Raw genomic sequence first — 11155 nt, 5'->3', positions numbered from 1 at the left:
ATTTCCAATATTCTTCCAATGTAAATAATGCTTCAGTGAATTATCTTGTGCAATTGTATTTTCTTATGATAGGGCTGAATCTTTAGAGCAAATCCCTGTGAAAGAAATTGCTGGATCAAAAGATATTTTCAAATTCTCCTCCATATAAGTTGTACCATGTTACACTTCCACCAGCAATGTGTGACAGCCTCACCAGCAGAAGATATTTTCAAGTTTGTTTTTTAATTTTGTTTCTGTTTTCTGTTAATCTTGGTGGGAAAGCACTGAAGTCTCAGTTTGGTTTTAATTTGTATTTCTCTTATTATGAGTGAAGGTGAATATATTTTCATATGTTTAAGGATGGTGTTAATATCTTTTTCTTAAAATTACGTTAATTTCATTTGCTCATTTTTTTTCTATAGAATTTTTGTACTTTTCCCTTAAATTAAAAAAAATGTGTATTGTGCATAGTGTCCTATTCCTATGATATGTTGTAAATACTTTTTTGTGAAGTTATATAATACTTTTGCAAGTTTGTCTCTTAGTCTGTAATTATTTTTCTTTCCAATGCAAAGATATTTTTTATTATCTCAATTTAGTCAAATATTTGTTTGTTTGTCCATCTGGATTTTAGGTCATAGTTAGAAACCTTTCCCAGTGCCAAGTTATAGAAGAATTCACCTATATTTTCTTCAGGACCTGTATGGTTTCATTTGTTACATTTAGATCTATAACCTATTTGGAGCATATTTTTGGATATGTTGTGATAGGGAATTTAATTTGCTCTCTTTTCCAAGTGGCTATTCTGTTGCCTCAGCACCACTTATTAAAACACTCATCTTGGGCTTCCCTGGTGGCGCAGTGGTTGAGAATCTGCCTGCCAATGCAGGGGACACGGGTTCGAGCCCTGGTCTGGGAGGATCCCACATGCCACGGAGCAACTAAGCCCGTGAGCCACAACTACTGAGCCTGTGCGTCTGAAGCCTGTGCTCCGCAACAAGAGAGGCCATGACAGTGAGAGGCCCGCGCACCGCGATGAAGAGTGGCCCCCGCTTGCCACAACTAGAGAAAGCCCTTGCACAGAAACGAAGACCCAACACAGCCAAAAATAAATAAATAAATAAATAAATAAATTTATAAAAAAAAAATAAAACACTCATCTTTTCCTTTGTGATTTGAAATGGCTTCTTTATCATTTACTAAATTTGCATATATATATATATGTATGTATGTATGTATGTATGTATGTATGTATGTCACTCTATGGCTTCCGTTTCACTGGCCTCTCTATTCATGTATCAGTACAATACCGTATTATTTACAGAGGTTTCAAATGCCTTAATATCTGGCAGGACTAGTCCTCCCCTGTCCCTCCACATAGCTGTTTTTTTTTTCCTTTTTTTCCCCAGATAACCTTGTCTGTTTTTCTTTCTATATGAACTTTAGCATCAATTTGTCTGCCTTCTTCAAAAAGTGCTATTTCTATTGAGATTGTATAAAATGTATAATTTAAACTGGGGAGAACTGACCTCTTTATGATATAGATTCATCTTATCCAAGAATGAAGGGATATTTTTCCATTTGTTCAAGTCTACTTTTGTGCCTTTCATGAGTGCCTAAAAATTTTCCTTTCACAGGTTTGATGACTTCTTATTAAAGTTGTTCCAAAATATTTCATCTTCTTTGGTGATACTGTAAGTGATAGTTTTGCTATAATTTTATATATATATATATATATATATAGTTGTTATATATGTATATATATTATACATATATATAATATTCATATATATGTATACATATATAATATATAATATGTATATTATTGTTGCTGTTTGTTTCTGCATACTTAATTCTTGATTTCTGATGTATTGTATGAATGGATTTCCTATTAAAAACAAAACTTTAATTCCTGAAATAAATTTCACATTATCATAGTGTATTGTTTTCTTGCTGTGATAGTATACATAATTTTTAAAATCAATATTTATAAATGATATTGGCCTATTAATTTCTTTTTGTGTGTGTGCTATCATAATCTCATTTTATTTTACTCATTAAAAAGAAAGAGTTTCTAAATTTCCCTTCATTTTCTATTCTCTGGAACAACTTGTGTAGCATTGCAATAATCAGAAGTTCCTTTTGAATCTACTTGGGCCTGATGATTTTTTTGTAGGTGGTTCATTAATAAAATTTTCTTCAGTGGGAGATGGTCTATTTGAACTTTCTATCTCTAGTGGGGTAGATTTTGACTAACAGCATACCTTCCTTTGAAATTATCCATTATATATACAATTTTCAATTTCATTTCAGGCAGGTCTGCAAAGTAGTGTCTTAATTAATTTGTTATATTTTAAAAATTATACCAACCATGTGTATTTTTGACTTCTCATTTTTTGATTGATTAGGTTAGATAAATGGTTTGCCGAATTTGTAATTTTTTTCTTAAAAATGAACAGGATTTTTAGTTATTTATTCTTTTCTATTTCTGACCTTATGAATTTCTTTCTCCCAGAAAGATAAAATTTCTTCAAAAAAAAAACAACAAAAAATGCCTACTCCCAACAAAATTCAAGGGCATCACCTCACTTGGATGAAATAGTTCTAAGCACTTCCTCTTCTTTCATATCCTGTGGTTTTTGGGAATTGGTGCCTCTGAAAGGCCATAATAGATTAAAGTGAGTTATTCTGTCATTTTGGCAAAAAGCATTCAGATATTGGCAATTTCATATGGTTCAAACCTTGGATGATAAAAATCTCTTTGGAACATGTGCTCTAGCTGCCCCCAGAATCAGTTTCCACACATTATTGAAAGAGTTCCCCTGTTTGGTTTGTTGTTAGATATCTTTGTTCTGTGAGTCAGAGGAGGAAGAAAGACAAAGGAGGAGGAGCAGTGTTCACTTTGATTTTTTTTCCTGAAAATCTGGGTTTTTTTTAATGTGGGAAATGGGTACAACAAGAAAAAAATTATGGTTGTATCTTGAAGATTATTTTCTTATTCCAGATCCATATGCCTTAATGCAAAGTCCTCCAATATTCAAGACAATATCTATTCTTTCGTACTGGATTTTTTATGATATTTGTTTTATAGTATTTTAGCAAGTTGAGAGAGGCTATATCTAGTCTATATCTCCTTGTCCAAGAAAACTGAGATTGGTGTCACCTGAAAGAAAAAAAGAAGCCCGACACTGCAGTCATTTTAGCAATTGCATATCTAGACCTGGTTGGTATTCACAGAATAAGAATCATATGGAATTTTATAGAAAAAGAAAAATTTCCCCCAAATAGCTCTGGGGACTAGCATGATAAAGCTGGCTGCCTACATTGTTCAAAGAAACTAGGAAGGCCTCTATCTTCCTTTGCTATATAATAACTTATTAGTATTCTTCATGCATTTTCAACCAGGAATTTGGTAGCAAACACCCTTCTATTTGAGGCATGATCTATATATTGAAGTCATTTGAGATTTTCAGAAATTCATTAGACAACTATCTCAGCACAAACTATTATTTTTATTTGTAATGCACACATCATTGTGTTAGGAGAAAGGTAGTCTTTTGTAGACATCCAGTAATGTGGCATTTACTTATTTCTTATACCACGTCATGTTTCCGAATTCTCTTAGTGTTAATACATATTGATATACAATTTATTGACATTGGAAATTAAGTTTATCTATATGCATTAAATTCAAACTAGCAAACATCCTTCAAAGAAAAAATTGGCTGGGAGCATATAAAGAAGTCTACGAAATACAGAAGCAAATGTGTCTTGGGAATTTTATTTACCTGAAACTAGTATCAAACTAGAAATATGTTTTATAGTACATGCATATAATTATACTTTACAGCTATTTCATTTTCGGCCAGTGTTCGGGTAATGAAAATGTTTTTTGCTTTTTATGGGTCCAGAGACCCATTTTCAAAATGGAATCTACTCTTTTAAATGAAGAGTTCTTTTAAAATGAAATAGCAGAAAAGTGTAGAAATTTGGAACACAGGAAACAAACTCATAAAGTCCCATTTTATTTAGAAAGCTCTACATTTTATTTTCAATGTGTCTTTCTTTCTTCTAAATAAAAGGAAATAATTTACAATACTCAATTTAATGTAGTGTTCTAAATGGCCCAGTGTCACAGACAATACTCTACATCATAAACAAAAGTGCACAGTAATTGTCCTTGGAAGTTGGAAGTGAAATGCATCATAACAAAGCAAAATTCATTATCTTTTCCACGGGCTTGATAATGTTAATGTGTCTCAATTGTGTTTAAACCATAAGTAAAGTACACTTCTGCTGGGTTAACTTCATTATGCTTGACTAAATGATTCAGGGAATAAAGCAGCTTAAATTTACTTAAGCAATTTGTTTGAATTATTCAATGTAATGTAACTGTGATGATATATATTTTTTAAAATTTCAACTAAAAGTTCATTTTCACATGATAGAGAAACTACTCTTAGTATAAAACAAAAGTAAAATGAGCAAAATGAAAGCAAAAATCATAAAGGAAGAAGGGAAAAAAGGATGATAATACCAGATACAGCATAAAATGTTTTCCAGATATCACACATACATATTTTCCCTTCTCAACTGTTTGAGGATGCACATTATTCCAATCTTTTTTATACAGCCTAAACTGCTACTAACATTATGTAATGTATCCCTTCTTTGTTTTGTTGTCTCAGATAATTTTTCATGGTTTCCAGTTTTCAAATTTAGTAAGTCTGCTATAAAGAAAAAACAAAAATAACTAAGGATAATATTACGACTACATATGGAAGAAAGTACTTGAAGGTTACTGCACCAAGGCATGGAACATGGCTAATTCCTCACTGTCCGGAAAGGATGAAGTCCTTGCCAATAAACTTCAAATAATGTGAACAATCTCTGAGAAATTTGGCATTAAGGTTTTCTATTAGACAGTATACAAAATCTCACCCACTCAGAGCCACTGAAGTGACAGTGCAAGAATGGGTCAAAATAACCACCAATGAAACATATTATCATTAACTGTGCTTCAAATCACTGGCTTGATGATACATTGAAAAGACCTAAATCTAGTGGAAAGGTTTCATGAGGCCTCATTTTCCCATAATAATTTGGTACAGAGTTAATGAGTTCATTCTAGTCCTCTGCCTTCAATTCCCTCTTTCTGTGTGTTTTTTCCTCTAGTGGAGAAGTAGACACTCCAACACAGGTCACAGGGACTGCAGAGGGAAACATCTGTCTAATGATGGGAATTCCACTGATTTTAGAAATATAGTAATAATTAAAATGTGTAGGAGGGGCTTCCCTGGTGGCACAGTGGTTGAGAATCTGCCTGCCAATGCAGGGGACACGGGTTCGAGCCCTGGTCCGGGAAGATCCCACATGCCGCAGAGCAGCTGGGCCCGTGAGCCACAACTACTGAGCTTGCGCGTCTGGAGCCTGTGCTCCGCAACAAGAGAGGCCGCGATGGTGAGAGGCCCGCGCACCGCGATGAAGAGTGGCCCCCGCTTGCCGCAACTAGAGAAAGCCCTCGCACATAAACGAAGACCCAACACAGTCATAAATAAATAAATAAATAGATAGATAGATAGATAAATAAATAAATAAAAATTAAAAAGATGCCCAAGTGATTCACACATATATTAAAGTTTAGAGGTATTGACCTTGACCTTGTGATATAGCCTAGGAATGCCTATTCTTGACACAACCCCTGGAAATGAATAGTAACCAAATACATGCAGGAGGACTAGACCAATTAGGCCTGGTAGCATTTTAGAATTTTATTCTCCCTTCTCTGATCCTTAGAGCCTCCTAGTCACAAATTTTCCCAAGCACAGACCCATTTATTGTGGGTCTATAAATAGTAATGAGTATATCTAGACAAGTAAGTCACTTCCAGGATTTAGGTCTTTATAAAAACAGAGATCTCAAATAAGACCTATTGCCTGTTTTGTTGTTGTTGTTTGTTTGTTTTGCTTTGTTTTCTATTCTATACAGGAAGACTAGCCACCTTGGTTGCTTCCTTACAACTACTCAAAAAGTCATTTAAGAGTCTCAGAGGAAGCACTGGAGATCCCTGCAAGACCAGGGCATATTTTCAGGGCATAAGAAGATTATAAAAATAAAGATTCCAATGCCCCAAAGGCTGATTTCTCCAGGAATCTGCATTTTAAAATGGACTGTTCTTTGTTCTTTTACAGATAAATTCACTATACCTGGCTTTATTCAAACCTGTGATTTTGCCTATTTAGGAATTGACTGAATAGACTGGCCAATGAACACCTTCTTTCGTTCTCTGTTATCAGAAATTTACCTCACAGTGTGCATGCATTAGGGACTAATGTTCAGGGCAATGTTTTCCATTGAGGTCCATGAACCACCTGCAGGTACCTGGTATTCCTGTCAAAATTTCAAGTACCTTGGCCATACCCAACAAATGAGGATCACTGGATGGAACTGGCATTGTTTCTGTTTCCCCATGAACATCTAATACGCAACCAAGTCTGGAAACCACTTCTCTAGGGCATTACTTCTTAACCCTAGTTGCACATTAGAATCACCTGAGGACATTTTCAAGTATACTCTACTATGCTCCAAGCCCAGTGCTCCTGATTTATTTGGTCTGGGGAGTGGGGATGGGCATCCATCAGTATTAAATGTCCTATAGTGTTTCTAACCAGTTTTCTGGCTAACATAGCCTGCAACTGGTGATCACAAAATGAGTCTCCCTACATGAAAATAATCATGTCAACATTGGTGCTTTGCCATCCTGAGTAACAGCACTTTCTACACCTTTAACCTTTTTCTGATGTTCACCTAATAACTCCCTCTCTGCTCATCGAAAGCCAAATAGATTCTGTCATTATAATTGCAGACCAGTGAAGAAATGCCCATCTTCAGAATCGAAAGAGAACAATTCCCAGCTATACTCTCACATATCTTGCTTTTGGATTCATTATCCTTAGCCACTGTTCCTTGCCTTCACAGGATTGTTACTATATTTCATTTTGGAGAAATGGAGTATATTCCAAGTGGAGGAAATGGTGCAGTAAGTGTAGTCTTCAGGAAAATGTCATAAGTGACTTCTTTTCATTCATGAAGCAGGTCATGAATAATAGTAGGAAGGCATGAGATTCTTATTCTATTTCTCTCTATGTCATTTTAGCAATCATACCATGTAGCTTCTTTGTCAAAAAAAAAACAGGCAGAATTATCATTATAACAGGTGCAATAACAGGTGCAGTTTGATGGATAGCTATCATATTAAAAAGCTCTGTCTAAATCACAAAGATTATAAATAAAGTAAGGGCCCTACCAGAGGTAGATGTAAGAAGAAACTCTGTAGCTTATCCTTTTGTAAAGTAAAAAGGAAATTGGCTTCTATTTTTTTAAGTACATGTTTTAGGATAGGGTTTATAAAGAAAGATGTATATTTATGCAGGCACAATAATTTTATATAATGGATTAGACAAAAGAGATCTTAGAAATTCTCTAGCACTCATTTACTTGTTTACACATGAGAAGAAGACAAAGACCATTGGAGATTCTATGACCTTTTTCTTACACTGTAGTTAGAAGCAGGTTCAAAACAAAAAGTCAAGTGTCCTGACTTCTAGCCAGTGTTCTTCCCCCACTCCCCAAATCTCCTTTGTCTTTGAAAGGATAAATGAAATTAAGTATAGGAATTTGACATTTAGATTCATACCATGAAATCAGGTTTTTTAAAGGTGGGATTGATTTTTAAGGTGCAAAAGATCACTAATGCATGAGCATTTAAATATCTAAAATAGATGTAATAATACATTTTATTGAAGATTTAAAATGGCCTGGGCTTTTAATGTTAATAGTTTTCAAACATCTCCTAATAGGTAGGCCAATTAATGCGGAATGAATACATAGCACCATTATTTAAATAATGTGAAAGTTAAGTGTGCTTCTTATCTTATTTTTTCCTTTATTCTGAGACACTGTCTAAGTGGTAGTTTGCATCTGGTAACTTTTCCTAGTCACATGTTGTTTTTGTAGTGCAGTTTGTAAATAAAGCAGGACTTGCAGCAAGTTCAACTTGAAAAATAAAACCTGTGGCCAACAGTATCCTGAAAGGCTGGTTAGATGGCAAGTGGATAGAAAGAGGCTTGGCAAATTACCTACCCCCTCTTCTCCTAATTCCCTAATTTGTAAAATGGGACTTAACAACTATTCCTTTTTCAAGAGATAATTTGTGTAAAGATTCAATATTTACATTTTAAAGATCCCATTCAAATTGTCAAGGGCAACTTTTGTAGCTATTTGCTTTTGAGATGTTTTTTGAAGGAAAAAAAAAGAAAGGCAGCATCTTTACTACTCTGGGTAGAGTAGGATTAAAAAGTTCTTAATGCAAAATAGTTATATAAGAGTAAGTTTTTTGTATTCCATATAAAATTTTATCAACAATAATCATTTACATAAGTAAAACCTTGTTTGAAATAAAGATAATCTGTTTAAGGAAAGTTGAAATGCTTTCTCAAGGAAGTCTGACATGTGTGATAAATTGAATAAGAGAATTGAAAGTTTGATTCAGAATACTTACTAGCTGTGAAAGGTTGGGGAAAATTATAGATGTACGTTGCCCAAATGTTTTCATAAACGTAGGCCAAGACTCAAAAAGAAGGCAGCGCACTCAGAAATATAATAGCCTAGAGCCAATTCATTATCCAGTGAAAAGAAATAAAAATGATTACCTCACTGATCTAAGTACTAATTGCACATTTGCAGATTTAACATTTTCCCCAATAATTTGTGAGAGGCACATTTAGCTAGTGAGTAAACCTAGCTAGCTGCCTGCCCAGCAAGCGAAATGCCACGTGGCTTTTTTGTTCCATATACATTATTTCATATGCTATAATGCTGAGGTTGTGATTTTAAAACAAAACAAATTTATAAATGCTTATTTTTTTTAAAAAAGCACACTCAAAAGAAATAACTGGGGCTTCCCTGGTGGCGCAGTGGTTGAGAATCTGCCTGCCAATGCAGGGGTCACGGGTTCGAGCCCCGGTCTGGGAAGATCCCACATGCCGCAGAGCAGCTGGGCCTGTGAGCCACAATTACTGAGCCTGCGCGTCTGGAGCCTGTGCTCCGCACCAAGAGAGGCCGCAATAGTGAGAGGCCCGCGCACCGCGATGAAGAGTGGCCCCCACTTGCCACAACTAGAGAAAGCCCTCGCACAGAAGCGAAGACCCAACACAGCCATAAATAAAAATAAATAAATAAAAATTGTAAAAAAAATACACATAACATAAAAAAATTAAAAAAAAAAAGAAATAACTGGCATTGATGTAGAAAGTAAATATTACATAAACCCAGGAGTTCTAAGAAACTCGTAGAGAGGGGCTAAATCAAGGGCTGGAGAGCCTCGTGGGGCAGGCAGTGCTGAGGGCGCGGCAACACAGGTAGAGGCAGTGCACCAAGCGCCAGTCAGACCCTGACTGGTGTGTCTTCTTCTTGCACGTGGTCACAGTGTTGCCCAGGTGGATGGCAAGCTGGCGGGTGTAGAGGAAGGCACGCTGGTAGCAGACACTGGGGCCCAGGGCCAGCAGCTTGGCTAGGGTCTGCTGCATGAAGCTGAGGAGGGGCAGAGCACTCCAAGAGGTGAACTTGCAGTTCCTCAAGTACGTGACGTACGTTTGTTGAGGGCTGGATGAGGAAGGCATCCTTCTTGCGCCGCAGACTCTTATGAGCACCAGGAAGGCCAGCACTCGCAGCCTCTCTTCACTCCTGCTCCACAGGACCACCGTCCTTGTGGGCAGCATGAGGCACCACGGCCACCCACTGCATGACTGAGCTCTGGTAAGCCTTGAGGTCCACGTGGAACTACCCTCCCTCACCCCGTGGACTGCTGGATGGCTGCAGCACTCGACTGCTGTCCTTCAGGGCTTTTCCAAACAACAGCTTGTGGAGGCAGCCAAAGAGAGCTCTGATGGAGAAGGTGGGCAGAGCACTGAACACAGCACTGTCGACGACCTGGAATTTGCTGGCCTCGGTACCTTGCTGGTCTCCTTGGGTGGTGGGCAGGACAGCTTGGAACACTTGCACAACTTGGTGGCACAGCTCTGGAGTAAGGGGCTGCTTTGCCTGCTGCCTACTTCCATGTCTTGACCCTGGTGAGGGTCACTGGGGCAGCAGCCCTCTTCACTCTGGGGACCTCGTCCTTACCCTCCTCAGCTTCCTCCTCCTCACTGCTTCTTCCTGCAGGTCTGGCGAGGAGTGGAACGGCTCCTCTTCACCCTTAGAGCTGTCCAAGTGGCTAACGTTCAGCAGGCTCTGGGCGTTCTCCTGCAGGACCTTGTGGAACTCAGAATCTTGTCCTCCAGCCAGGAGAGCTGCTCCTTGTGCCAAAGGCATGGCCTTGATACTGGCTCGTTGGGGGGCTCCTGCCTGGCCAACCTACCTCTCTGTAGCTCTGTGCCTTTTCTGTCTCTAGTGTCATTATCTATTTGTTTACTTGTTTACTTATCTATTGCTTATTTGCTTATTTATTAGTGATTAAACAATGAGGCTTTTGGTCAATTTGTTTTGTTTATCTGTTGGCAGTAGTTGGTGTAAGGAGATGTTAAAAACTCAGAATTACAGGGGCTTCCCTGGTGGCGCAGTGGTTGAGAATCCGCCTGCCAATGCAGGGGACACGGGTTCGAGCCCTGGTCCGGGAAGATCCCACATGCCGCGGAGCAGCTAAGCCCGTGCGCCACAACTACTGAGCCTGCCTAATGCAACTACTGATGCCTGTACGCCTAGAGCCCGTGCTCTGCAACAGGAGAGGCCACCACAATGAGAAGCCTGCGCCCCGCAACAAAGAGTAGCCCCCGCTCACTGCAACTAGAGAAGGCCCGCGTGCAGCAGCGAAGACCCAATGCAGCCAAAAATTAAATAAATGAATAAATAAATTTATAAAAAAAAAAATCAGAATTACAGACCTCAGTTTTACCTCCGTTTCCATATAGTTTTCATAGTAGATGAAACATAATCACATATATTTTAAAAAATAGTTTTCATAGTTAATTGCATATGATCAGGTATATTTATAATTAATGTTTAATACATAAATGATATGTGGATTTTATTTAATTAATTAATTTATTTATGTTTAACATCTTTAGCTATGTGGACTTTAAAATGTTGTACCTACTCACAGTTATTTTATAATATTTTA

The 11155-nt window shown here is 37.4% G+C and overlaps 1 pseudogene; it reads right to left on the bottom strand.

Moving 5' to 3' along the window:
• Positions 1 to 3098: 3098 nt before the first annotated feature.
• On the bottom strand, positions 3099 to 10435 carry LOC118900528 (annotated as a pseudogene).
• Between the last annotated feature and the right edge of the window lie 720 nt (positions 10436 to 11155).

The sequence above is a fragment of the Balaenoptera musculus genome, chromosome 9, assembly GCF_009873245.2.
Source record: "Balaenoptera musculus isolate JJ_BM4_2016_0621 chromosome 9, mBalMus1.pri.v3, whole genome shotgun sequence".
Taxonomy (NCBI): domain Eukaryota; kingdom Metazoa; phylum Chordata; class Mammalia; order Artiodactyla; family Balaenopteridae; genus Balaenoptera; species Balaenoptera musculus.
This window is presented reverse-complemented; position numbering and strand designations above follow the sequence as displayed.